The sequence below is a fragment of the Ornithorhynchus anatinus genome, chromosome 7 (genome assembly GCF_004115215.2).
Source record: "Ornithorhynchus anatinus isolate Pmale09 chromosome 7, mOrnAna1.pri.v4, whole genome shotgun sequence".
NCBI lineage: Eukaryota > Metazoa > Chordata > Mammalia > Monotremata > Ornithorhynchidae > Ornithorhynchus > Ornithorhynchus anatinus.
The window spans coordinates 39694723-39720248 of NC_041734.1; the positions used below are offsets into that span (position 1 = coordinate 39694723).

Here is a 25526-nt window from a genome sequence, read left to right on the forward strand (position 1 = left end):
AACGGCTCTCCCCGCTCCTCTCCTCAAGTCGCATGGGGTGAGAAGCTCGTCGCGGCCTAGGAGAGGTGCCAAAATGCCAAGGGCGCCGTCCCTTTCCCCAACTTGCCCAACCGCTGGCAACAGGCCTCATTCGAATACTAGAAAGCGGGCTAAGTAGGGACCCTGGGGAAAAAAATCCTTCAGTGAAGCCGCGTGAAACACGCAGCCCCATGACAGAGAAGCAGCGTGGCTCAGCGGAAAGAGCACGGGCTTTGGAGTCGGAGGTCATGGGTTCGAATGCCGGCTCGGCCACTTGTCAGCTGTGTGACTTTGGGCAGGTCACAACTTCTCGGTGTCTCAGTGACCTCATATGTAAAATGGGGATTAAGACTGCGAGCCCCACGTGGGACAACCTGATTCCCCTGTGTCTCCCCCAGCGCTTAGAACGGTGCTCGGCACATAGTAAGCGCTTAACAAATACCAACGTTATTATTATGACGGGGAGGCCCGGCTATAAGGAACACCACATAGATTTTAGTTGAGGAAAATCTTCCAACCCAAACTGATTTCCATCCCTGCAGTTCTTCATCCCTTACCCTTTCACTCTGCCACCAGCCTGCCTGAATACTGGAGATTACCGAAGCCCCCGTAGGCATCCGAGGGACAGAGGCACAAGGCTGGGGCTCGGACAATCCCGGAATATTATCATTATCGTTGGCAATGGAATTTATTAGTAGTAATAATAATGTTGGTATTTGTTAAGCGCTTACTATGTGCAGAGCACTGTTCTAAGCGCTGGGGGAGATACAGGGTCATCAGGTTGTCCCACGTGAGGCTCCCGGTTAATCCCCAATTTACAGATGAGGTCACTGAGGCACAGAGAAGTGAAGTGACTCGCCCACAGTCACACAGCTGACAAGCGGCAGAGCCGGGAATCGAACCCATGACCTCTGACTCCGAAGCCCAGGCTCTTTCCACTGAGCCACGAACGCTTACAGTGCGTAGAGCACTGTATTCAACACTTGGGAGAATACCACAGATTTTGGTAGACGTGTTCCCTGCCCACAAAGAGCTTACCATCTAGAGGAATACTGCTGCCGGCAAGCCAAGCGGAACTGATGAGGGCAGAGAGCTAGCTCACAGCTTACTCTGTGCACACCCATCCTGAGTGGCTCTGAACGGGTCAGGTCACGTCGCTGGACTTCCATTTCCCATCGGCAGAAAGGGCAGAAAGCTTATCATCATCCACCTGTTTTGTGCGCTTCACCGAGATTCCAGAATGAAGTGGTGTTATGGAAAAAATGAACATTACACTTATGAAAATTGCTAACGTAATGACTCTCAACAATCATACTCCGTAACAACCGGGACACTCCCTACGCGGTAAGTAACAGGTGTTTTCAAGCTACATTTTCCCCACCAACTGACTGCCTAGATTAACGCCGGCATTTTCCATGCCCTTTGCCATGGCTGTTCTGACGCCGGGGGTCAGAAGCATCTGAAGCACTCCCAAATATTCTTATTTATTGGCAACTTACAGGAGCCGGACAGCCGGAGGGAGGAAAGAAAAGAAAAGCAGGATTCTTATTCGAGCGGCTGGCTCCGGTGTCGCTTAAAGTTTACAAGCCAGCGTACGGACCGGGTTTGTCACGAACACAGAAGTACTAAGTATGATTCCCATAGATAGTTCGCTGCACTAAATGGGTCCAAAAACTGTAATCCTACACTTTGTTTCAGGAGACAAAAGTGACTGCGAAGTCACTTTGTATTTATGTAAAACTAACCCTGCAATTACCCTGATCTCTGTAATTATCTTGATGCCACTACAGAGAATTTACCATATACTTAAAAGGTTGACAGTTACTATGGAAACTGAGTATTTACATGCTCTGTTCTGTAACTTAAAATTTAGCTGTACTTTACTTTGATAAATTTGGCTTTACTAGTACCAAAAATTTTCAACTTCAAGCCCGATGAGAATACCTAACCTGCAATCCAAACCTTCCCCCTCCATTTAGACATTCTCCCAGAGTCTTGGCCGGGAAGCTTACTGGAAAGAAATCACATCATTTCAGTAATTATTACACATACTGATGTACAAGGAAATACACAGACATGAGATTTCATATAAATACTAAATACCTGATGCGCATGTCTGAGCTGAGGCTCTGCTATGCCAACTGGGCAATCAGCATCTTCAGTAAAGTGACTATTTCTATCCTTTCTCTTCTACATATCAGGAAATTGCCTTCCAATTAGGAAATGGTTCTATTTTTAAAGAAACCACGGTGGAAATAGAGGAAATTTTAAGGCACATTTGCAAAATTCTTTTGGACGTACCCTGATGCTCTTGGGCAAAGAGTTACCGCGAGCCCCTACTGAGCTCAATTTTCCCTTCCTCTACTCTTTCGATCTCTCCTCCGGAGCTAGCGGTCTCTGGCAACGACGACTTCTTGACTCCTACCGATATTCCAGGGGCAGAGTCTAGCATTTCGTCAATCCTGGTCATAAAATCATCTGGGGGGAAAATGGAAGTATAAAATGTAGAACTGCACGCTGGGTAATCGAGCCACTCTTTAAACTACCTACCCCTTCAATCAATCAAAGGTATTTATTGAGCACTTGCTGTGTGCAAAGCCCTGTACTAAATGCTTGGTAGAGTACAATACGTGAGAACTGAGAGACAACAACCCAGTCAACTCACCTCCTCCCAACCTTCAAAGCCCTCCTAAAAAATCAAATAAACAAAAAAATTTTCTCCAGTGGATATTCTGTGATCCCCACCTTCTGATCAAGTCACCTATTGGCCTCTTGTAGCATTTCTCCGAATGAATTATATTAATACTAATAATGGCATTAAGCACTTACTATGTGTCAAGCACTGTATCTAAGTGTGATACAAGCCAATGAGGTTGGACACAGTCCTGTCCCTCATGAGACTGACAGTCTTAATCCCCATTTTACAGATGAGCTAACTGAGGCAAAGTGAAGTGACCTGCTCAACGTCACACGGTAAACGAGCGGCAGAGCCGGGATTAGAACTCGGATGTCTCTGACTCCCAGGCCCATGCTCTATCAAATAGATCACGCTGCTTCATTTAATTATTCACAATAATAATAATAATAATGTTGGTATTTGTTAAGCGCTTACTATGTGCAGAGCACTGTTCTAAGCGCTGGGGGAGATACAGGGTCATCAGGTTGTCCCACGTGAGGCTCACAGTCTTAATCCCCATTTTACAGATGAGGGAACTGAGGCCCAGAGAAGTGAAGTGACTCGCCCACAGTCACACGGCTGACGAGTGGCAAGGCCGGGACTCGAACCCATGACCTCTGACTCCCAAGCCGAGTTCTTTCCACTGAGCCACGCTGCTTCTCTTCTTCGTCTTTTGCTTAATTTTTTTTCATAATAAAGTCTGTATTTTCCCTTTTGCTCCCAGGATGCACTTTCTTCTCTCTCATTAAATTGTAAATTCTTGATGGGTAGGCATTATGCTGTGTACTTTTATGGCATATTTTAATTCACCCAGCAGATTGTGCTGCACACAGTAGATACTAAACACAGTACTCTGCACACAGTAAGCATTCACTAAATATTGATGCCAACGGGAAGCAGCATAACCTAATGGAAAAGACATGGGCGTGACAGAGTGGGGAGCTGGCTTCCAATCTTCGTTCTGCCACTTACTTGCTCTGTGATCTCGGGCAATTTACGTAGCCTCTCTGTGCCTCAGTTCATTCATTCAACAGCATTTATTGAGCGCTTACTATGTGCAGAGCACTGTACTAAGCGCTTGGAATATATAATTCGGCAACAGATAATAATAATAATAATAATGCTGGTATTTGCTAAGCGCTTACTAAGTGCAGAGCACTGTTCTAAGCGCCGGGGGAGATACAGGGTCATCAGGCTGTCCCACGTGAGGCTCACAGTCTTCGTCCCCATTTTCCAGATGAGGGAACCGAGGCCCAGAGAAGTGAAGCGACTCGCCCACAGTCGCACAGCTGCCAAGTGGCAGAGCCGGGGATTCGAACCCATGACCTCTGACTCCCGAGCCCGGGCTCCTTCCGCTGAGCCCCGCGGCTTCTCTAGACGATCTAGATAGAGACGATCCCTGCCCAATGACGGGCTTACACTCAGTTCTCTCATCTGCGAAACGGAGTTTCAATGTCTCTTCTCTCTCCAACTTAGACCGTGAGCCCCGTGTTGGACCTGATTATCTTGGGTCTACCCCGATGCTTACTACAGCGCGCGGCCTAGAGTAAGCGCTTAATACCACAGTTACTAAGTATTATTATTAATGCTCTTGATGAAGAAAAAGGACCCATTTCCGGACTGAACCTGGGAGGATTTGGTTCCAGTGCCCAACACAACTCCACCCTTAGTAGAGGGGAGAGGGAGCGTTTAAGCAGCAGTGTGGCCCAGTCATGTCGGTATTTGTCAAGCGCTTACTCTGTGCCGAGCGCTGTTCTAAGCGCTGGGGTAGATACAGGGGAATTAGGTTGTCCCACGTGGGGCTCACAATCTTCATCCCCATTTTACAGATGAGGTAACTGAGGCACCGAGAAGTGAAGCGACTTGCCCACAGTCACACAGCTGACAAACGGTCGAGCCGGGATTTGGACCCGTGACCTCTGACTCCAAAGCCCGTGCTCTTTCCACCGAGCCACGCTGCTTCTCACGCTGCCTAGTGGAAAGAGCATGGGCCTGGGAGTCAGAGGACCTGGATTCGAATCCTAGCTCCGCCACTTGCTTGTGGTATGATCACAGGCAGGTCATTTAACTTCTCGGTGCCTTAGTTTCCTCATCTGTAAGATGGGATGAAATACCTGTACCCTCTCCTACTTAGACTTTGAGCCCCATGTGGGGCAGGGACTGTGCTGCAACTGATGATCTTGAATCTACCCCAGTGCTTAGTTCAGTGTTGGGCACAAAGTAAGCTCTCAATACCACAGTTAACGATCATTCCTGTTAAGAAGCACAACTATTGCAGCACTAGGCAGCTCTGCTTCTAATCCCTCTTCTCTCAACTTCACACTAGAGTTGTTTTACCCCTTTGGAGTCTAGGAAGGTTTACTCAACCTACACAGGTGCAAATGTACTCGGCACCAGTCGGAGGTCATGGGTTCGAATCCCCGCTCTGCCGCTTGTCCGGTGTGTGACCGTGGGCAAGTCACTTCACTTCTCTGTGCCTCAGTTGCCTCACCTGGAAAATGGGGATTAACTGTGAGCCCCACGGGGGACAACCTGATTACCCTGTATCTGCCCCCGCGCTTAGAACAGCAGCGTGGCTCAGTGGAAAGAGCACGGGCTTTGGAGTCAGGGCTCATGAGTTCGAATCCCGGCTCTGCCACTTGTCGGCTGTGTGACTGTGGGCAAGTCACTTAACTTCTCTGTGCCTCAGTTCCCTCATCTGTAAAATGGGGATTAAGACTGTGAGCCCCACGTGGGACAACCTGATTCCCCTATGTCTACCCCAGCGCTTAGAACGGTGCTCGGCACATAGTAAGCGCTTAACAAATACCAACATTATTATTAGAACAGTGCTCAGCACATAGTAAGCGCTTAACAAATACCAACATTATAATAGGCCTGCCTCGCAGCTACCGAATACTGCTGATTTCCAGGATGAGGCTTCTCGAAGATTATCTAGACTGGAGTACCTATTGCTTTGGCAGAAGGTGCCCAGTCCAAAACACGCGGGATCTCCCATCCGACCTCTATTTCACTCCTCCTCTACATCGCATTCCTTCCATAACCGCTACAGAAGTAGCACAGCCTAGTGGATAGAGCATGGGCTGGGAATCAGAAGGGCTTGGATTCTAATCCTGGCTCTGCCACTTGTCTGCCTAGTTTCTCTGGGCCTCCGTTGCCTCATCTGTAAAATGAGGATTAAGACTGTGAGCCCCATTTGGGAGAAGCACTGTGTCCAACCTGATTAGCCTGTATCTACCCTAGAGCTCAGTACAGTGTCTGGCGCATATTAAGCCAGACAAATACCATAACAAATACCATAAAATACCTTAACAAATACCATAAAAAAATGAAATTAAACAATAACTGGTATTGGTGAAGTCATCTGAATAGAAAACTCACTTGAGGAAACCGAAAATGATGTTCTGCTAGTTCTTTATTTTCATACAAAATTTATTTAAATACAGAAATGTATCTTGTATTTGGGAACCAGCACCAGGTTCAAAGAAAATTAAGACCATTAATGAAATCAAACCCAAATGCCAACAGTGCGTTCTAAACCCAGCTCCACTTCTTATCTGCTGTGTGACCTCGGGCAAGTCACTTAACTTCTCTGGGCCTCCGTGTCCCCATCTGTAAAATGGGGATTAAGACTGTGAGCCCCATTTGGGACAACCTGCTTATCTTGTATCTACCCCAGCGCTTAGAACAGTGCTCAGCACGTAGTAAGTGCTTAAATACCATTATTATTCTTGTTACTCACCACCAACCTAATAAAATTCAAGGAATACTCGTTATTTTAGATTGGTTAATGATGAATGGAGCATTTAATTCTTTGAATGCAACCATTACCCAGTTTTGACACCACACTTCTGCTACTTTTTCCCCTCAAGAGAGTCGGCTATGTTCTCAATATCACTCTGTACTTTATCTCGGATGAATTTTAGAGGCGGTGGAGGGAAGATTAAACAAGGCAATGTCTGAAACCACCTCTTAGAAATGTCAGTGTAGAACAAACAGCTTATGATATCCCAGAGAAAAAGATGGAACCGATAGGTGAGAGGGGATTAAAACTCTTCTCTCTGTTAATGTGTTGGAAGATGAAGCCTGCAAAAATTTTAGGAGGGGTGAAATGCAGTGCTTAATTGGTCAAACTCACAATTACCTTCAGAGTAAGACTGAAAGGCAAAAGGGAACAACATTAAAAATATAACTCAGATGGTGTGATTTCTGAGGGAAAATGGGCTTCTACATTATAACTTGAAGAGTCAGAGAATGCGTAACCACCGCAGAAAATGAACATTTCTGATCTCGGAGGTATGTTGAGATTCCCCCAGAATTTAACTATATTGCATTTGGTTTAATTTAGCTAAGATTTTTAAATCGCTCTTCAACTTCAAAAAGTCTGAAACTAGAGAGGTCCCGATATCCCACCGTCGATAGGAAGTGAACTGACACTGGGTGATACAAGTTGCTCTGAGAAGATTTAAATGAGAAAATCTGGGGCAGATTAAGTCTTGGTTTTTCTATTCCCTCCGCTTTATAAGACCTACTAATACAATGAATAATTGCAATGTGTTGAGAAAGTGGCCTAATTTTTTCTTCCAAATGGAAAACTGGATTAAAATCCTCATTTAGCATGCAAGAGGAAATGAATCTGTTGGCTTTCATTTGGCCCAAACTTCTCACCCAACCCATCAAAAACATTTTTTACCCAAAATATCTATCCCGGAAAACATTTGTTGAATGCTAATTCTTTGGGTTGTACCGTTCTTCATGCCAAGCCTCAGGTAAGCGATTTACTAACCCAACCCCTTGGGCACAGCCGGGAGAGACAGCAAAAGTCACCATCAAGACTCCTATAACTTAACCGTTACACACATAACAACACTCTAGAGGAAGACATTTAGAAGCGGAACGTTGAAATCGCGTCCCTATAGGCAATTCGAACCAACTCCTGTCAACTTCTCTCAACTCTGCTTACACTGTATGTTTAAAGACGTAGGCACACCTGCGCATTTTTCCCATAACGACATATGTACTGCTTAGATTTCTAATTGAGTTCTAGACGGAGATGCTTAATATCTTCAAAGCACGCTGCAAGAAGATTTCTCCTTGTTGCGTTGGTCGTTCTTTCCTCCGGGCTTCGCTCGCTAGTTGCAGAATGGCTCTCCATTTGGGAAACATCAAATTTCCTAGACCTTCCAAACGATTTCAAGACAAAAGGGATGGGCACAATGCACTGGGCTGGGTCAAGGAACTGTTCCACTTGCACGAGTTCTTGTTTTCTATCTAATTAACTTGAGTCAATTAAGTTGATCGTTTTCCCTTCCTAGAGCCAAAAGCCCAAGCTATCCCTGAGGAAGAAGAGGGATTGGAAATGGAGGTATCATCTGCTCCTAGTAAACTATTTCAACTCAGCCCCACGATATGTTTGTAAATACATATGGACAAGCAACATGCCTCAGGGGCTAGAGCACGGGCCTGGGTGTGAGAAAGACCTGGGTTTTAATCCCGGCTCCCCAACTTGTCTGCCGTGTGACCTCGGGCAAGTCACTTCACTGGGCCTCAGTTACCTCATCTGTAAAATGGGGATTAAGAGTGTGGGACAGGCACTGTGTCCAACCTGATTAACTTGTCTCCACCACAGTGCTTAAAACAGCGCCTGGCACATGGTAAGCGCTTTCAAGTACCGTAACTATGATCATTTCCGCTTTCGGTCCGTGGACGCATTCGTTCTAGATTAGAGTCCGGCAGTAACGGAAAGAGTTTCCACATCTGCTCACGTGGACGATCGGCCCCGTCTCACTACGAGAAGGAAAGATGTCATTCTTTCTCAGCCCCTGAATCTTTACCTGGCTGAATAAAGCAGCAAATTCAACTGCACTCAAACATTTCTGTTACATTTGCCAACGTGCTGGGACCAATTGAAGGGCTTCCCGGGTCACGTGGATCCACTCTGCCATAAACTACAGTTAACAACTGATTCCAGTTGAATTCTCAGAGAACTATAAGGCAACCGTGTGATAATGATATACAGTTCAATTTGAATAACTCTCCCCTCAAGTTGCATCTGCTGTGGCACTCACAAGAAACCATAATTACATTCCACAGTCATTCTGATGCTAAGTAACAGGAATTCTGCTAATGATTTTCAGGGCCTAATTGAAATGCCTTAAGCAGTCTGTTCTGACACGGAAAGTATCTCAACTAAATATACTGGAAGTGAGACCCTCCCAGTGCCAGGAGTGTTAAGAAAGGCCCTGACTATTTGGAAGTGTAATACCAGGATTTTGTTCATTAATATTAATTTTATTATTTATTTTAAACGTCTCTCCCCCTCTAGGCTGTGATTGCCCCGAGGGCAGAGAATGTTCTAGAGAAGCAGCGTGGCTCAGTGGAAAGAGCATGGGCTTTGGAGTCAGAGGTCATGGGTTCGAGTCCCGGCTCTGCCACTTGTCAGCTGTGTGACTGTGGGCAAGTCACTTAACTTCTCTGTGCCTCAGTGCCCTCATCTGTAAAATGGGGATGAAGACTGTGAGCCCCACGTGGGACAACCTGATTCCCCTGTGTCTACCCCAGCGCTTAGAACAGTGCTCGGCACATAGTAAGTGCTTAACAAATACCATTAAGTCTACAGCACTGTATGCTCCCAACTGTTTAATACAGTGCTTTGCAGAGAAGCAGCGTGACTCGGTGGAAAGAGCCCAGGCTTGGGAGTCAGAGGTCATGGGTTCAAATCCCAACTGCGCCGCTTGTCAGCTGTGTGACTCTGGGCAAGTCACTTCACTTCTCTGGGCCTCATTTACCTCACCTGGAAAATGGGCATTAAGACTGTGAGCCCCACGTGGGACAACCTGATCACCATGTATCCCCCCCAGCGCTTAAAACAGTGCTTTGCACGTAGTAAGCGCTTAACAAAATGCCATCATTTGCCCACAGTAAGCATGCAATAAATACACTGATGAATAATAATGGCAGTATTTGTTAAGCACTTACTATGGACCAAACCCTGTTCTAAGCACTGGGGTAGATAAGATTATCAGGTTGTCCCACTTGGGGCTCACAGTCTTAATCCCCATTTTGCCGATGACGTAAGTGAGGCACAGAGAAGTTAAATCGCTTGCCCAAAGTCACTCAGCTGGCAAGTGGCAGAGCCGGAATTAGAACCCACTACCTCTGACTCCCAAGCCCATGCTCTTTCCATTGACAGTGACGTGTTCATTAATTCAATCATGTTGGGGTGTTTACTGTGTGCAGAGCACTGTACTAAGCGCTTGGGAGAGTAGAACATAAGAAACAGACACATTCCTTGCCCACAATATGCTTACATTCTAAAGGGGGGTTGATGAAGCATCATCTCTATATTTGGTGACAGACCCAGAAAAGATGACATAGAGAAATAAGGTGCTTCATATAAAAAAGGCACGAGAGTAAATAAATCTGTTGAGCAGAACATGGGGGAGAGATGGTGTAAGCTAAATTTTAGTTAGCAGCAATACCTACCACGGGAAAAATCACCTTGAGGTATATCTGTGATAGCCATTAAAACGATCAAGGATTATACATCTTTTAGAGAAGCAGCCGGGCCTAGTGGATAGAGAAGGGGCCCGAGTCAGAAGGATCTAGGTTCTAATCCCGGCTTTGCCACATGTCTGCTATGTGAGCCTAGGCAAGTCATCCGACTTCTCTGTGCCTCAGTCACCTCATCTGTAAAATGGGACTTAAGCTGCGAGCCCCACGTAGGACACGGACTGTGTCCGACCTGATTTGCTTGTTCTACCCCAGCAGGGACATACTAAGTGCCTACCAACAACAGGCTCACAGTCTGGGGGTGGGGAGAAAGACAACGAAACAAGTAGACAGGCATCAATAGCATCAATATAAATAAAATTTTAGATATATACACACATCATTAATAAAATAACTAGAATCATAAAATAATAAATATGTACATATAGTCAAAAGTGTTGTGGGGAGGGGAGGAGGAACAGAGGAAAAGGAGGGCTTAATCTGGTAAGTACATATCAAGTACATGTCCCCCCTATGCTTCTTGGTCCTCCAGAGGGTTCCAAAATATTTAAAGAAAGGGAAAGAGAAAACATCACCATCGCTACTCTGTAAAAATGAATAGTGTTTGCACATGCTTGCTCCCATTTTACCCACATCATAATTAGTTTTCAGAGTAAAACAAAGCAATCGGTGGGATTTATTGAGCACTTACTTTGTGCAGACCACTGTACCAAGCACTTGGGAAAGTACAATACAACAGAGTTCAGTAGGCCCGATCCCTGACCACAAGGAGCTTACAAGCTACTGGAGGACATTAACAGAGATTCTAGAAAGGGAAAATAGAGTAAAAGAATATTACCTAGATATTGTGGGTCTGGGCTGAATATCAAAGTTCTGAAATCAGTTCCAAAGGCGCTGTTCTTAGTGCAACACAACAGAGGCCTACGTAACCGGATGGAAAAATGAACAGCTCGATCGACTGCCTCGTCACACGAATGTAGGGTGGAAAACAGGTTCCCTTTAAGACACTTCCCAACACAAAAACAAAACAAAGCCTCTACTTCCTTAAACTTCACAGCACTCCAGCAGAGCCTCAGATTCTTCGACAGATCTCGCCCACACTCCACTTCAACAGCTGTTCCCCTTCCAACTAATCAGGCATTAGCTGACTCACTGAAACCTACTCTAACGTGCCAAGATAAATGCTCTTTCCCATGCCAAAGAAATCAGTGACATGTGGGCCAGTCACATGACTGCCATGTAAGGAAAAGAGATCAGAAATAGATCACACCTGTAGCTCTTTTCCCACCCTCTCAATTCTGTGAGAAGAGATGCTTAAAGTGGATGTGTTCTGCCCTTGCCCAGCAATTAAACCAACTGGTTTTGAAAGAAGAACAATAAAACAATTCTCCCCCCATATACCAGAAAGATGCTTTCCTTAGCAGGGGGGAGCCTCTAGAAAGAGCTTATCCTGTGTGAAGTAGCTTTCAAATGTTCTAAATCACGACACGAATGGCACGTTTCTCCTCAGAAGGCTAAAATGTCATTTTATAAGCCCAGGAGGAAGACTGCTCAAGTCAGCTATCGCCAGCCATCCAGCCCACAGAACTAGAGCCGGTGAGATTATCCCCGCTTCGGAATTTCAGCCGAACAAGCCGGTTTTCATTTACGTTGTATACAGATGTCTGGGTCCGTGGGGTTTTTGTGAGTTTTCTATGTTTCCGCTGGCTCCTGTCAGTTATTTTAGGTTTGCTGTGGCTCTTCCCCCTTCCCAGGCACACGGCATCTAAGTACTTACTTGTCATTCTATTTATTTGTACTGATGTCTGTCTCCTCCTCCGCTGACTCCGTTGCAGGCAGGGAACGTCACTATTTATTGTTGTGTTGTACTTTCCCAGGAGTTTAGTACAGTGCTCTGCACACGGTAAGCGCTCAATGAATACAAATAAAATGAATTATTCAGGTGAGGACAATTTATAGGGTCTCTCCCTTTGGCCTGCCAGCTCCGTAGACAAAGCAATCAAGCCAACTAGCATTCTTAAGATCCCCAGGAAAGTTCTATGGGATCAAGCGCAACTTAGGTTTATCACGGAAACGGGAATTTTCCTATGGTTCTACACCTGCAAGGGTGAACTCATAGCCCACTCTGTCCCCTACCCTTCATTTATTTGAATGTCTGACTGCCCCTTTAGACTGTAAGCTCCTTGTGGGCAGGAACTGCTTCTATCAACTCTGTGGTACGTACTTTCCCAAGCGCTCAGCACCACGCTCTGCATATAGTAAGCCTGCAGAGAAGCAGCCTGGCTTAGTAGTTACAGAGTAAGCCTGAAGGTCAGAAGGAGCTCAGTTCTAATTCCGGCTCTACCGCTTGTCTACTATGTGACCTTGGGCAAGTCACTTAACTTCTCTGTGCCTCAGTTACTCATCTGTAAAACGGGGATTAAGACTCCGAGCCTTACGTGGGACACGGACCTGTATCCAGCCTGATTAGCTTGTATTCATTCGTTCGGTCGTACTTATTGAGCATTTGCTGCGTGCGAAGCACTGTACTAAGCACTTGGGAGAGTACACTATAATAACAAACGGACATATTCCTATCCACAACAAGCTCACAGTCTAGATTGTGTATCTTCCCCAGTGCTTAGTACTGTGCCTGGCACGTGATATGCGCTTAAGAAATACTATAAGAAGTGCTCAATAACTACCATTGATTGATGGGCAAGGCTCCATGGAAACCAGGCAGTTAATCTAAATGCAATGGGATGAGAACTGTGAGAGAAGAGGGATGGGATATTGATTCCTCAACATGTATGATGTTCTTTCGGGGCACGGCCTAAGCAGTACACTCAAGCAACCCAAATATTAGTTGAGAATGTTACTTCACCCTTGGTAAGATTCCCCCAATATGAAAAGTACCTTATGAATCCATCAATTGTATTCATTCATTCATTCGTTCAATCATATTTATTAAGTGCTTACCGTGTGCAAAGCACTGTACTGAGCACTTGAGCGCTTATTGTGTGCAGAGCACTGTATTAAGTGCTTGGGAAAGTACAACAGACTTGGTATATACACTCCCCACTCAGTTTAGAGGAGTGAGGTCTTGCAACCCGTAAAGTGGAGAAAAAGCATCAGACCATAAAAACCTGGCAATCTAAACAGAAATGGTGATGTTCCCCTCCCCGACCTAGACTGTCGTCTCGTTGTGGGCAGGAAATGTATCTGCTTATTGTTGTACTGTAGTACAACGGTCTGCACTCGGTAAGCGCTCAATAAACACGACTGAATGAATGAATGACACACACCACACAGGCTTTGGGAGAACTGGAAAACCAAGAGGGAGGAAAAGGATTAGGGCCAGGATGCAGGTTGTAAATGTGAAAGTGGAAGAGGGGACGAACTTTTAATGTTCCTGATCTGAAAGAGATTGTCAGTCATACATCACGCATATCAGCCACACTCAGACACAGAGTTAAAACCTCTCAGTCAGTAGCATTACCTTTGAACCCTGAGAGTGATAGGAATAGCTGTTTTTTCACAGAGGAAGATGATGCTACTGAAGGGGATATTATCATTGTGGGAATGACTGAAAAGACTCAGGTGAGAAAACTCCACTTCTCAGTATTCACATACAACACAACAACAATGCTTTTTGTTAAACTATGTGTCAAACACCGTTCTACGTGCTGGGGTAGATACAAGATAATCAGAGAGGAACAACCCCCGTCCCATATGGGGCTCACAGACAAAGAAGAGGGGGAAGAGGCATTTGTAATTGATAATAATAATAATTATGGCATTTGTTAAATGCTAAGCATTTGTATTTGTTAAATGCTTAACAGATGTATGTACTAAGACCCGGGGTGAATATGAGCAAATTGGGTTAGACCCAGTCATCTGTAAAATGGGGATTAAGATCTTGAGCCCCACATGAGACGGGGACTGAGGCCCAGAGAAGGTAAGTGGCTTACCCAAGGACACACAGCAGATGAGTGGCAGAGCCGGGATTAGAACCCATGTCCTTCTGACTCCCAAGCCCGTGCTTTCTCCAGGAGACCATGCTCCTTCTCCTTTTGAAGTCTACCCTGTCAGTCCCCAATCTGCCTAAAATCCAAGCCCCCTTTCTGCCTCTGAGCTCGGATTGAGAAGTTTGGAGCCTGGATAACGATGGTCTCCGCTGGCCTTCGTCACTGCCTCATACCGTTGCTTGTTTTGATGTCTGTCTTCCCCCTTCTAGACTGTAAGCCCCGTGTGGGCAGGGATCATCTCTCTCTATTGCTGAACTGTATCTTCCAAGCGCTTAGTACAGTGCTCCGCACACAGTAAGCGCTCAATAAACACGACTGAATGAACACCGACCGTACGAGGCCTTGACCCTGCTCTCACGGAGCGTACATCTGCTCGGGAAGGTGTAAATACCCTTTGTCAAACACACACATTAGGACGGTGCCACCTCTTCCCCTGCCAAAATCTGACACCGAACTCCAAGCTGACATTTCAGGGATAATTTTTGCACTGAACGATTTAGATTCAATTAAAAGGAGGCAAATCCCCGTCCGTTGGCCGCCTCCCGAGTCCCTCCGGTCTCTTCGGCACATCACCCTCTCGCTCGGAACCACTTGAGAACGTTTGATTGGGAGCTACTCCGGCCCGCTTATTTAGAGACCGTTTCACCTCCGGTCTCTCTCGGCTGGTTTCGTGGGGGACGCAGAGGGAGGGGAGCCAGGGAAAACAGAAGATACAGAACGGGACCAGTGAGGGGTTTTTTTCCCCTTTCAGCCCCCTTGGGATCAAATCAAGCCCATCTTCCCACTTAACATTCCCCCCTCTCAAACTGAAGTGAAGGGTAAAGAGGCAAGGGAAAGGAGAAAGAGCAGGAAAATAAATCACTTCAAAACGGAGCTGAGTATCATCGGCAAATTGTAATGCAAATGGAACACAACCCCATTATGCCCCGGCGCAATAAATCCAGAACCTCTCAATGCCGGTAAACACAGGACCTCTGCGATGCAAAATAGATGCGTCCCAAATACAGACACCTCCATCGGTTGCTATTTTTATTTTTTATGGAGGCAGACAGCCAGATGGACGGCTGGCGAGAAGATAACTTCGGAGAGCCCGCTGAGGCGAAGATGCTCACCTCACGCCAATGACGACCCATTTTGGAAGCTTTTAAGGCACGGATGGCAACCGATAACCTATTCGGTCGGCGAATTCGATGCTAAGGAAGGGAGTTGGGGTGCTTTCGTGAGCCTCTGACCTGGGAAACAGGTGGGCTCAGAAGAAACCCCTGACCACCCGGGCAAGCCCTGTCAAGCACTGTTCTAAGCGTTGGGGTAGATACAATCCATATATCACATGGGTCTTACAGTGTTAATCCCCATTTCACAGACGAGGTAACTGAGGCGCAGAGAAGTCGACTCACCCCAGGACACACGGAGGACAAGTGGCAGGACACGGTCCCGGTCCCCTACGGGGCTCACAGTCAAGTAGGAGGGGGAATAGGTATTGAATCCCCATACCACTATTGAGCAAACTGAGGCCCAGAGAAGTGACTTGCCCAAGAATACACAGCAGACAAGTGGTGGAGCTGGGACTAGCTAGAATCCAGGTCCTCTGCCTCCCAGGCCCTTTCACCTAGGCTACACTGCTTCTCCTTTCCCGGTCTCCTGCCTGTATTTGTGTGTGCTATGTCAAAGAGTGTCTGAGATGCCAAATGAGCCTCTGTGTCCTTCAGTGGCTCTACGTGGCGAAGCAGCGGGGCACAGTGGAGAAAGCAGGGCCTGGGAGGCAGAGGACCTGGGTTCTAATCCTGGCCCCGCCACCTGCCTGCTGTGCGACTTTGGGCACTTCTCTGTGCCTCAGTCACCTCCTCTGTAAAATGGGGATTAAGACTGTGCGCCCCGTCCAACCTGATAAGAGGGACGGTAGTGTTCGACACTTAACGAGCGCTTAACAAATACCATCATCATTATTATTACTTCCCTGGCTGCCCCAGCCTGACGACTGCAACTGTGTGTACATCTCTGCATGACACGTGTGTGTAAGCAGGTTACTCTGTGACTGTACATCTGTGTCCTTCCCCAATATGTGTGTGTTTCTCCCGTGTCTCCGTATGTCTCCCCTGCCTCCCCATCCCAGGCAAGCACACCTGTCTCAAAGGCGCAGCACATTCGTGAAACGAAAAACTGAGGGAAAATTCACCTCGAGGCTTCGTTCATTCTTTTTCTAGACAAACCTGGCAGTCAATTTCTCTTCCATTTTTCATTTCAAAACTCTGTGTGTCCGTTTGGAGTGCTTTATGGGCCGATAAATGGGGCATATTTATAGAGATTCTCCCTTTACCCTCGGTTTTTCTTTTCAAGTTTCAAATTTCCGGGGCCGCTGCGAATGAAAACAGAAGCCCTTGTCAGTGGGAGTTTCCTGGCTTAGAGCCCTTTTGGAAAGATTTGACTGCACCCAATCTGTGTCCCTCTGATTTATAATGACTTCAGGTGGCCGCTAAGCAGCAAGGATAAGATGAGCTACGACTAGGCAGAAAATATCTTGATTGAGTTCAAATAGCCTTAGCAATTTTAATCTTGGAAAAAAAAAACCCCCTCAAAAGCACGTTTCTTCAAAGCAATTCAAAGATAAACCGTTCTCTTCCCGCTATTTTCCGTCAACTGTCGGCAGCCGTTCACAGTCCCGCCGCTCAAAGAGCAGCTCCAAAGTGGCCGCGCTATCGCCACGCGACGGGCTCTGGCGAAGTGATTCACCGGCAGACCTCGACCGCTTACGCAAAGCCGCCATATTGATTTAGCGACGACGAGTACCCATTCGCGGTGTGAGCGGCTTCCTCGGCCAGCCTGAGGGGAAAAGGAAGCTTTCTTACGGTAATAGGCGTCAGGCAACCGGCTTATTTCTCCAAGGTTCCCTACACCAAAGGACGTGAACACACAAGAAGCCTGCGGCCTCGCTCTCTTCATCTGCCGGGCTGGGTTGAAGTTTTCTTCGGTTGGACAAACAGTCACTAAGAGGACAAGGAACTTTTCCCCTAATGATTCAGGAGAACAAACACCAGTCTAACACCAACCTACTTACGGAGCCCTGATCTCATCTTTCTCGCCACCGATCCCCCGTCCACATCCTCCCCCCTTGCTTGGAACTGTTCACAGAGGAAGCGCTAAAATCGATCGATTTTTTTTTTTTAATAGAAAAGTTTCTTGTTTTAGTTTCACAAGACCCTCTGAGAGGCTGGGAGGGGCACGTAATATTATCTCAAATTGTCAGTAAGTAAGGTGGGGTAGAGAAACGTCCAGTGGTTTATCCACAGTAATCCAGCCACGTTGGGTTTGGAAGCAGCGTGGCTGAGTGGAAAGAGCACGGGCTTGGGAGTCAGAGGTCGTGGGTTCTAATCCCTACTCCGCCACTTGTCTGCTGTGTGACCTCGGGCAAGTCACTTAACCTCTCTGGGCCTCAGTGACCTCATCTGTAAAAATGGGGATTAAAAAATGTGAGCCCCATGCGGGACAATCTGACGACCCTGTATCTACCCCAGCGCTCAGAACAGTGCTCTGCACATAGTAAGCGCTTAACAGATACCATAATTAAAAGGGGGGATTTGAAACAAGGGCCGACATACCCAGCCTGATAGTTCTCCCCTAATCTACATCTAGGCAACGCAATAGCCAAAAAACCCATTCCTCACCCCTCAAACAGGAGTGCCATTTATGTCCTTCTAGGCTAGAAGTTTGGGGTAATCAGATTTTGGACCTACGTGTTTTGAGAAGCAACAAGTCAGAGTGAAGATATCCTGGTCTTTCAGAACTAGACCAGCCCTTTTTTCGGATGACGGTGCTTTGTATCTCTAATGAATGTGCCCTTAATCTTTCAAGGAGCTCAAAATACCTTCGCAAGATGATCTCATAAATCCTCACAATCTTCCAAAAGGCTGGTAACGGACAGGCAGGCTGATTCCATTTTTACGGAGGGAGAAAATAAAACACAGAGAGGTGAAGTCATTTCCCCAAGGTCACACGGGGATTTGGGGACGGAGCTGGAAATAGAACGCTTTCTTAGCCATTCGCATCCGAGCGCTCTGTCCCCTAGACCAAGCTTTCTCTTAGCGCAGAGCCCTCTGAGATTTCCAAGTGTACGGTGCCAGTTTTTTTTTAAAAAAAGAAGAAGATGATGATGATAATGACATCCATGCTGTTATGCTCAAGGCAGCAGTCGAGTTCCAGCTGAGATCAACCCCTTTTGATCTGGCTGGAGGCCCGGGACTTGGATAGGAAAGGTGCAGTCAGAGTCAGGAGTGTTAAGAGGCATCTTCATTGCTGGTTTGATGTCGAGAGGGAGCCAAAAGCAAGGCGGGTAAAATCAAACGCATTTATCTAATAACAGGGTGAACAGAGCAGCAGGGGTAACAGAAGAGGAGCAAGCGAACTGGCAGCGCGATATAGTCGAACGAGCCGTAACAGAGGGAAGGCATGATGAATTCCCAAGTTCCGAGCCAGCCCACTTAGCTCAACGTCTTCTGTAGAACGCGGGCAACATCTCATATCTAAATATACCAGAGGGCTTCCTGCCGATATCGGTATCGCAAGACACGCACACATAATAATAATAATAATAATTATGATAACGTTGGGATCTGTTAAGCGCTTACTTCGTGCAGAGCACTGTTCTGAGCGCTGGGGTAGATACAGGGTGACCGGGTTGTCCCACGCGAGGCTCACAGTCTTCATCCCCGATTTACAGATGAGGGAAGTGAGGCACAGAGAAGTGAAGTGACTTGCCCACAGTCACGTAGCTGACAAGGGGCAGAGTCGGTATTCGAACCCATGACCTCTGACTCCCCAACCCGGGCTCTTTCCACTAAGCCACGCTGCTTCCAGCACCACTTCCTTCAGATGGTGACGGCCAGTCGGGCTAATCCTCCATCAGCGTCTTCTGTTCCCCGGGTCCCTAGACCCGGGGAGAGGTAGAACTCGATAAGTCCACCCCATCACCTTCATCCACCCCTCCGAGGCGCACTCCGCAGAGACCCCCGTTTAGTTCTTGGATTATAATCGTGAGATCTGTTGAGGGCTGACAGTCGGTCGATATTGTACTAATAATGTTAATAATAACGACGTTGGTATTTGTTAAGCGCTTACCATGTGCCGAGCACCGTTCTAAGCGCTGGGGGAGATACAGGGTGATCAGGTCGTCCCCCGTGGGGCTCACAGTTAAACCCCATTTTACAGATGAGGTAACTGAGGCCCGGAGAAGTGAAGTGACCCGCCCACAGTCACACAGCTGACAAGTGGCAGAGCCGGGATTCGAACTCATGACCTCTGCCTCCCAAGCCCGGGCTCTTTCCACTGAGCCACGCCGCTCGGGTAATAGTCTGTAGTATTTGTTTAGTGCTTACAGTGTGTCAAGCACTTTACTAAGCATTAGGATAGACACGAGATAACCAAGAGAAGCTTCCCGTGTAGCCTGGTGGATAGAGTAGGGGCCCGGGAGTCGCAAGGACCTAGGTTCGAATGCCATCCGCCACGTGTCTGCCGTGTGACCCCGGGCAGATCACTTAACTTCTCTAAGCCTCAATCACCTCCCCGCTAAAACGGGAATTAAAACTGTGAGGCCCGGACGGTGCCCAACCTGCTCAGCCCGTACCTAACCCGGAACTTAACGCGACGCCCGGCACACGGTAAGCACTTAAAGAAAACCTGAACCCCGTCCCTGTACCCCACGGGACCTACGATCTAAGGAGGAAGGACGACGGGTATGGAATCCCCGTTTTTCGGCTAAGGGACCTGAGGCACAGAGAAGTGAAGCAACTCGCCCAAGGTCACACAGCGTCCAGGTGACAGAGCGGGACGCTGGGAGATCCAGGTTCTAATCCCCGCTCTGTCACTTGGCCACCGTGTGACCGTGGGCAAGTCACTGTGCTTTTGTGCCTCAGCTACTCATCTGTAAAATGGGGATAAAATAGCTGGTCTCTCTCCTTTCTTACACCGCGAGTTCTATAAGGACTAGGGGCTGTGCCAAATGAATTATCTTGTATCTACCCTGGGGTCTGGAACATAACAATTACAGTGACATGTGTTACACGCTTACCACGTGTCAACGTACAGAGATCGGACACTCCTGCCCCACAAGAGGCTAATCTAAGGAAGAGGTAAATAAGCACTGAATAGATACCATATCGGCATAACGAACATCTTACACTTTTCCTCGACTAAACCACTATGGACCACTTACCCAACTTCACCTACCTCTTACATAATAATAATGTCGGTATTTGTTAAGCGCTTACTATGTGCCGAGCACCGTTCTAAGCGCTGGCGTGGATACAGGTTGTCCCACGTGAGGCTCGCAATTAATCCCCATTTTACAGATGAGGTCACTGAGGCACAGAGAAGTGAAGTGACTTGCCCACAGTCACCTGGTGAGCCCTGTGGGGTACAGGGACTGATTCTCTTTCATCTACGCCGCCATTATCTCGTCTCTAGACTGTAAGCTCACTGTGGGCAGGGAACGTGTCTACCAAGTGCTTAGTCCAGATCTCTGCACGCAATAAACTCTGGATCAGTGCCAAAACCCAAGAATCAAACGACGACAAGAAAACACTCGGGTAGCTTCACGTTGGTTCGCTGTTTCGGAAAAGGTTGATTCGGAGCCTGATGGTCTCATTCATACCTTTACTCCGGGAGGTCTTTAATGGCTCCTGTGTTTGACGGCAGGTCACTGGGGGGTTTGAAACCGCACTGCTTAGATTTAGTCCCACCGAGGCCGTATGATTAAGGGAAAGTTACTGGGCTGGGCGTGAGCAGTGCTGAAGCTCCCGCTCTCTCATCCGGCCAAATGTTAAATGGTACCGTGTCTTCCTCCATAATATCTCTTGGATCTGTCCCTTGCACTCCACTTAAATAGCTATGACTTCAGTCCAAGCTCTGATCCTATCATTTCAGACTGCCGCATCAGTCTCCCCGCCAGCCTCTCTGCTTCCAGCCTCTTCCCCACTCGGGTTCGCGTTCTACGTTGCCGCGCAAATCCTTCCGCCGCACCGCTCTGCGCCCATTTCTCCACTCCTAAAAAAACCCCAATGGCTACCCGTTTCCCTCTGCGTAAAGCGGAAATTTTTACCCCTGACTTCAAGGTTATCCACCAGCTCTCTCCATCTCACATTACTGGCTCACTGCAGCTCACACACTCTGTTCCGTCCACGCTCACCTAATAACTTTACCTCCGTCCCAGCTCATCTGCTACTCCCCAGCTCACACGCCTCTGCCCAATCCAACCTCACCTTCGTTCATTCATTCAATCGTATCTGTTGAGCGTTTACTGTGTGCAGAGCACTGTACTGAGCACTTGAGAGAGTGCAAAATAACAACCAACGGACACATTCCCCGCCCGCGACGAGCTTATAGTTTAACTGCACCTCTGTCACGACTCGCCCTCGTCCGCTTCCTTCTCGCTCAGCCTATTCTCCTTGTCCGGAGGTCCCTCTCCCACCAAATCCACTGGAAGCCAGCTTTCTCAGTCTTTAAAGCCCTCCTAAAAACCCCACCTCCTCCAATAAGTCTCACCCAAATAATCAAAACTACGTCACGCGTCGGTGTAACATCCTCATTTACCACTTGCGTGCTTTAATCCTATCCTAGGCATCTGTGTACATACGTACAGTGTAGAGAAGCGGTACGGCCTAGTGGACAGAGCACGGGCCTGGGAGTCAGAAGGATCTGGGTTCTAATCTTGGCTCCACCGCTTATAATAATAATGTTGGTATTTGTTAAGCGCTTTCTAGGTGCCGAGCACTGTTCTAAGCGCTGGGGTAGATACAGGGTAAACAGGATGTCCCACGGGAGGCTCACGGTTAATCCCCATTTTACAGAGGAGGTAAGTGAGGCCCAGAGAAGTGAAGTGACTTGCCCACAGTCACACAGCTGACAAGTGGCAGAGCCGGGATTCGAACCTATGACCTCTGACTCCGAAGCCCAGGCTCTTTCCACTGAGCCACGGTGCTTATCTCCTGTGTGACCTTGGGTAAGTCACTTCACTTTAACCTCATCCATAAAATGGGAAATGAGACATGTGGGACAGGGACTGTGTCCAACCTGATTAGCTTGCACCTACCCCAGTGCCTGGCACAATGTGAGCACTGAACAAATACCCACCCATTATTTATATATTAATCAGTACATTGATTTATTTGCTTAGCAGCTTCATCTTGATAGCAAATGAATGGCATCTATCGGGTGCCTACTCTGTGCAGAGCACTGTACTAAGAGCTTGATGTACTTGTTGAACTTCCTGTGTCACACCTGTTCTTCCTCCAACTTTTACAATCTAAGCAGCGTGGCTCAGTGGAAAGAGCACGGGCTTTGGAGTCGGAGATCATGGGTTCGAATCCCGGCTCTGCCACTTGCCAGCTGTGTAACTTTGGGCAAGTCACTTAACTTCTCTGTGCTTCAGTTACCTCATCTGTAAAATGGGGATGAAGACTGTGAGCCCCACGTGGGACAACCTGATTTCCTTGCGTCTACCCCAGCGCTTAGAACAGTGCTCTGCACATAGTAAGCGCTTAACAAATACCAACATTATTATTATTACTATTGTCTGTGTGTCCCCCAACATAATGTATCCTCCTTCAGTAAGAGGAATGTGTGTCTGTGTGCTGTGCTCCCCCAAACACTCAGTACAGTGTTTAGTCGTCAGTAGGTGCTCAATAAATGCCATCAATTGCCTGATGCCCTCGTAGCTACTGCCAAACATCGGCTCAATGGCTTATGGACAGCTGAAGACTCAAAGATCTCATTCCCGTGTCACGACCGGCAGCTCAGAACCCGTGATCACATAATTGTCTTTTGGATTATTTTTTCCTTCTACTTTCCCACCTGCTAATTTTCAGCCTTCGCCCTCAAACCTGAGGTTGTCCTGCAGTTTCCTCCGTGATATCCCACCAACCCGAAGTCCTTAATGTTACAAACTGCAAACTTTCGATTTCCCTGAGAATTCCCTCTCCCAGATCACTTATGAAAATGTTTAACAAAACTAGTCCTAGCACAGATCCTTGTGGGACCTCGTATTTACACTTCCCTATCCGGAGAAGTAGTGATTATGCCTAGCTTTTCCTTCCTATCTTTTATTTGGTTTTCTATCCATGACAGAACATTATCTCCGATTCCTGTTTTGTAAAAGCCTCTGGGTGAGGAACTCTGTCAAAGAACTTTAGAAAAATCCAATTACGGTACGTCTGGTTCCTCCAGAGCAGGGCCCAGGATTTTTTTTTATATCTTTGGAACATAGCACATGGCTCTGCCCAAGGTAAGAAATCAGTTAACGCTACTAACCTTGGCTTCGCTGACACTCTTCTCTCTGGTTCTCCTAACCCTCTGGTGGCTCCTTCTCAGTCCCTTTTGTGGACTCCTCCTCTGTCTCTCGCCCTCTGACAGTGGAGGTCCCTCAAGCCTCAGTTCTGTTCCCCCTTCTATTCTCCGTCTGCACCCACTCCCTTGGAGAACTCATTTGCTCCCGTAGCCTCAAAACCATCTCTACATGGATGATTTCCAAATCTGCCTCTCCAGCCTTATCTTGCATTTCCTCCTACCTTCAGGACATCTCTCCTTGGATATCCAGCTGAGACCTCAAACCTACCATGTACAAAACCGATCTCATCTTCCCAGACCAAACCCTTCCCATTACTGTAGATAACACCACCCTCCTCCCTGTCTCACAAAGCCCAAAACCTTGGCATTATCCTTGACTTCTCTCTCACAATTAACCCACATGTTCGATCCGTTACCAGATTATGTCGGTTCTGTCTTCATAACACGGCTAAAATCCACCATTTCCCCTCCATCCAAATTGCTACTATGCCGGTCCAAGCACTCATCACACCCCACCTTGACTACGTATCCACCTCCTCACCGATCTCCCTGCCTTCCGTCTCTCCCGACTCCAGACCACACTTCATTCTGCTGCCCAGATCATTTTTCTAAAAAAGCTGTTCAGTTCCTGTCTCCCCACCCCTCGAGCATCTCCACTGGTTGCCCATCCGCCTCCCCCTCCAAGAGAAACTCCTTGCCGTCGGCTTTGAAGAGCTCGATGAGCTTGCCCCGCCACCTACCTTACTTCTCTGATTTCCTATTCCAAACCAGCCCACATACTTTGCTCCTTCAGTGACAACCTAGTCACTGTACCTCAATTCTGTCTATCTCGCTGCCGACCCCTTGCCCAGGAGGAGGAGGAGGAGGAGGAGGAGGAGGAGACAGAGAGAGAAGAGAGAAGATTTATTAACTGCTTACTACGTAGGACTTGCTAAGTAGGAAGGAGGACAAGTACTGAACCCATATTTTACGGATGATGAAACTGAGGAACAGAGAAGTTAAGTGACTTGCCCAAGGTCACACAGCAGGTAAATGGCAGAGCCAGAACCCAGGTCCTCTGACTTCCAAGCCTACCCTCTTTTCACTAGGCTAAGATCTGCCTCAGATGAACTGGAGGAATACATCCTCAACTCCCCTTCAAGACATATACTGTAGCTTGCTACAGCACTTACACTTAAAAAGACAATCAATCAATCAATTGTATTTACTGAACCCTTACTGCGTGTAGAGCACCGTATTAGGCGCTTGGGAGAGTACAGTATAACAGCGTAACAGAGTTGGTAGACATGTTGCCTGCCCTCAGTGAGCTCACAGTCTACAGAACGAGCTTACATTCTAGAGACATAAAAATAATAATAATGTTGGTATTTGTTAAGCGCTTACAAGGTGCAGAGCACTGTTTTAAGCACTGAGGTAGATACAAGGTAATCAGGTTGTCCCACGTGAGGCTCACGGTCTTAATCTCCATTATACAGATGAGGTAACTGAGGCACAGAGAAGTGAAGTGACTTGCCCACAGTCACACAGCTGACGAGTGGCAGAGCCGGGATTCGACCCCATGACCTCTGACTCCCAAGCCCGGCCTCTTCCCACTGAGCCACGCTGCTTCCCAGCGTGAATGATTTTACAGCCGTGAGTCTGGAGACTGAAAACTCTGAACACCCCGGCACATATTGTGAAAGAACACCTCTCCAATCGAACCATCCCTTCCAGAGTCACTGCTTGGCTAAACCAGAATATTCTTGCGTTTGACTTCATTAAAAAATGTTGTCCTCTTCTACTTAGCTCCTAGCAAATGTGTGCAAAATAGCAGTGCCCTGGGGAGGACAGACTACGATTTTCCAATGTCACACGAGCCTCGGGGAAAGATCCTCCGCAGATCAGCTTAGTTTCTGCACACCACACAATCCAAGAAGCCTACAGGAAGGCTCCGTAAGGCTGAACAGCAGATGAGCAGACTGTGTATCTATCAAAACAAG

At 47.3% G+C, this 25526-nt stretch overlaps 1 protein-coding gene across 18 annotated transcripts in view; it reads right to left on the reverse strand.

The window, feature by feature from the left end:
- Positions 1 to 25526, reverse strand: part of PCBP3 (poly(rC) binding protein 3) — a 342071-nt gene that overhangs the window by 240673 nt on the left and 75872 nt on the right. Inside the window, exon 1 of one of the 18 annotated variants that reach the window (XM_029068514.2) lies at positions 11046 to 11328. The exons of the other annotated variants lie outside the window; for them this stretch is intronic. The gene's annotated coding sequence lies outside the window, so the exon portion shown is untranslated. Of the gene's footprint in view, positions 1 to 11045; positions 11329 to 25526 lie in introns of those variants that run through there. 18 annotated transcript variants of the gene reach the window in all.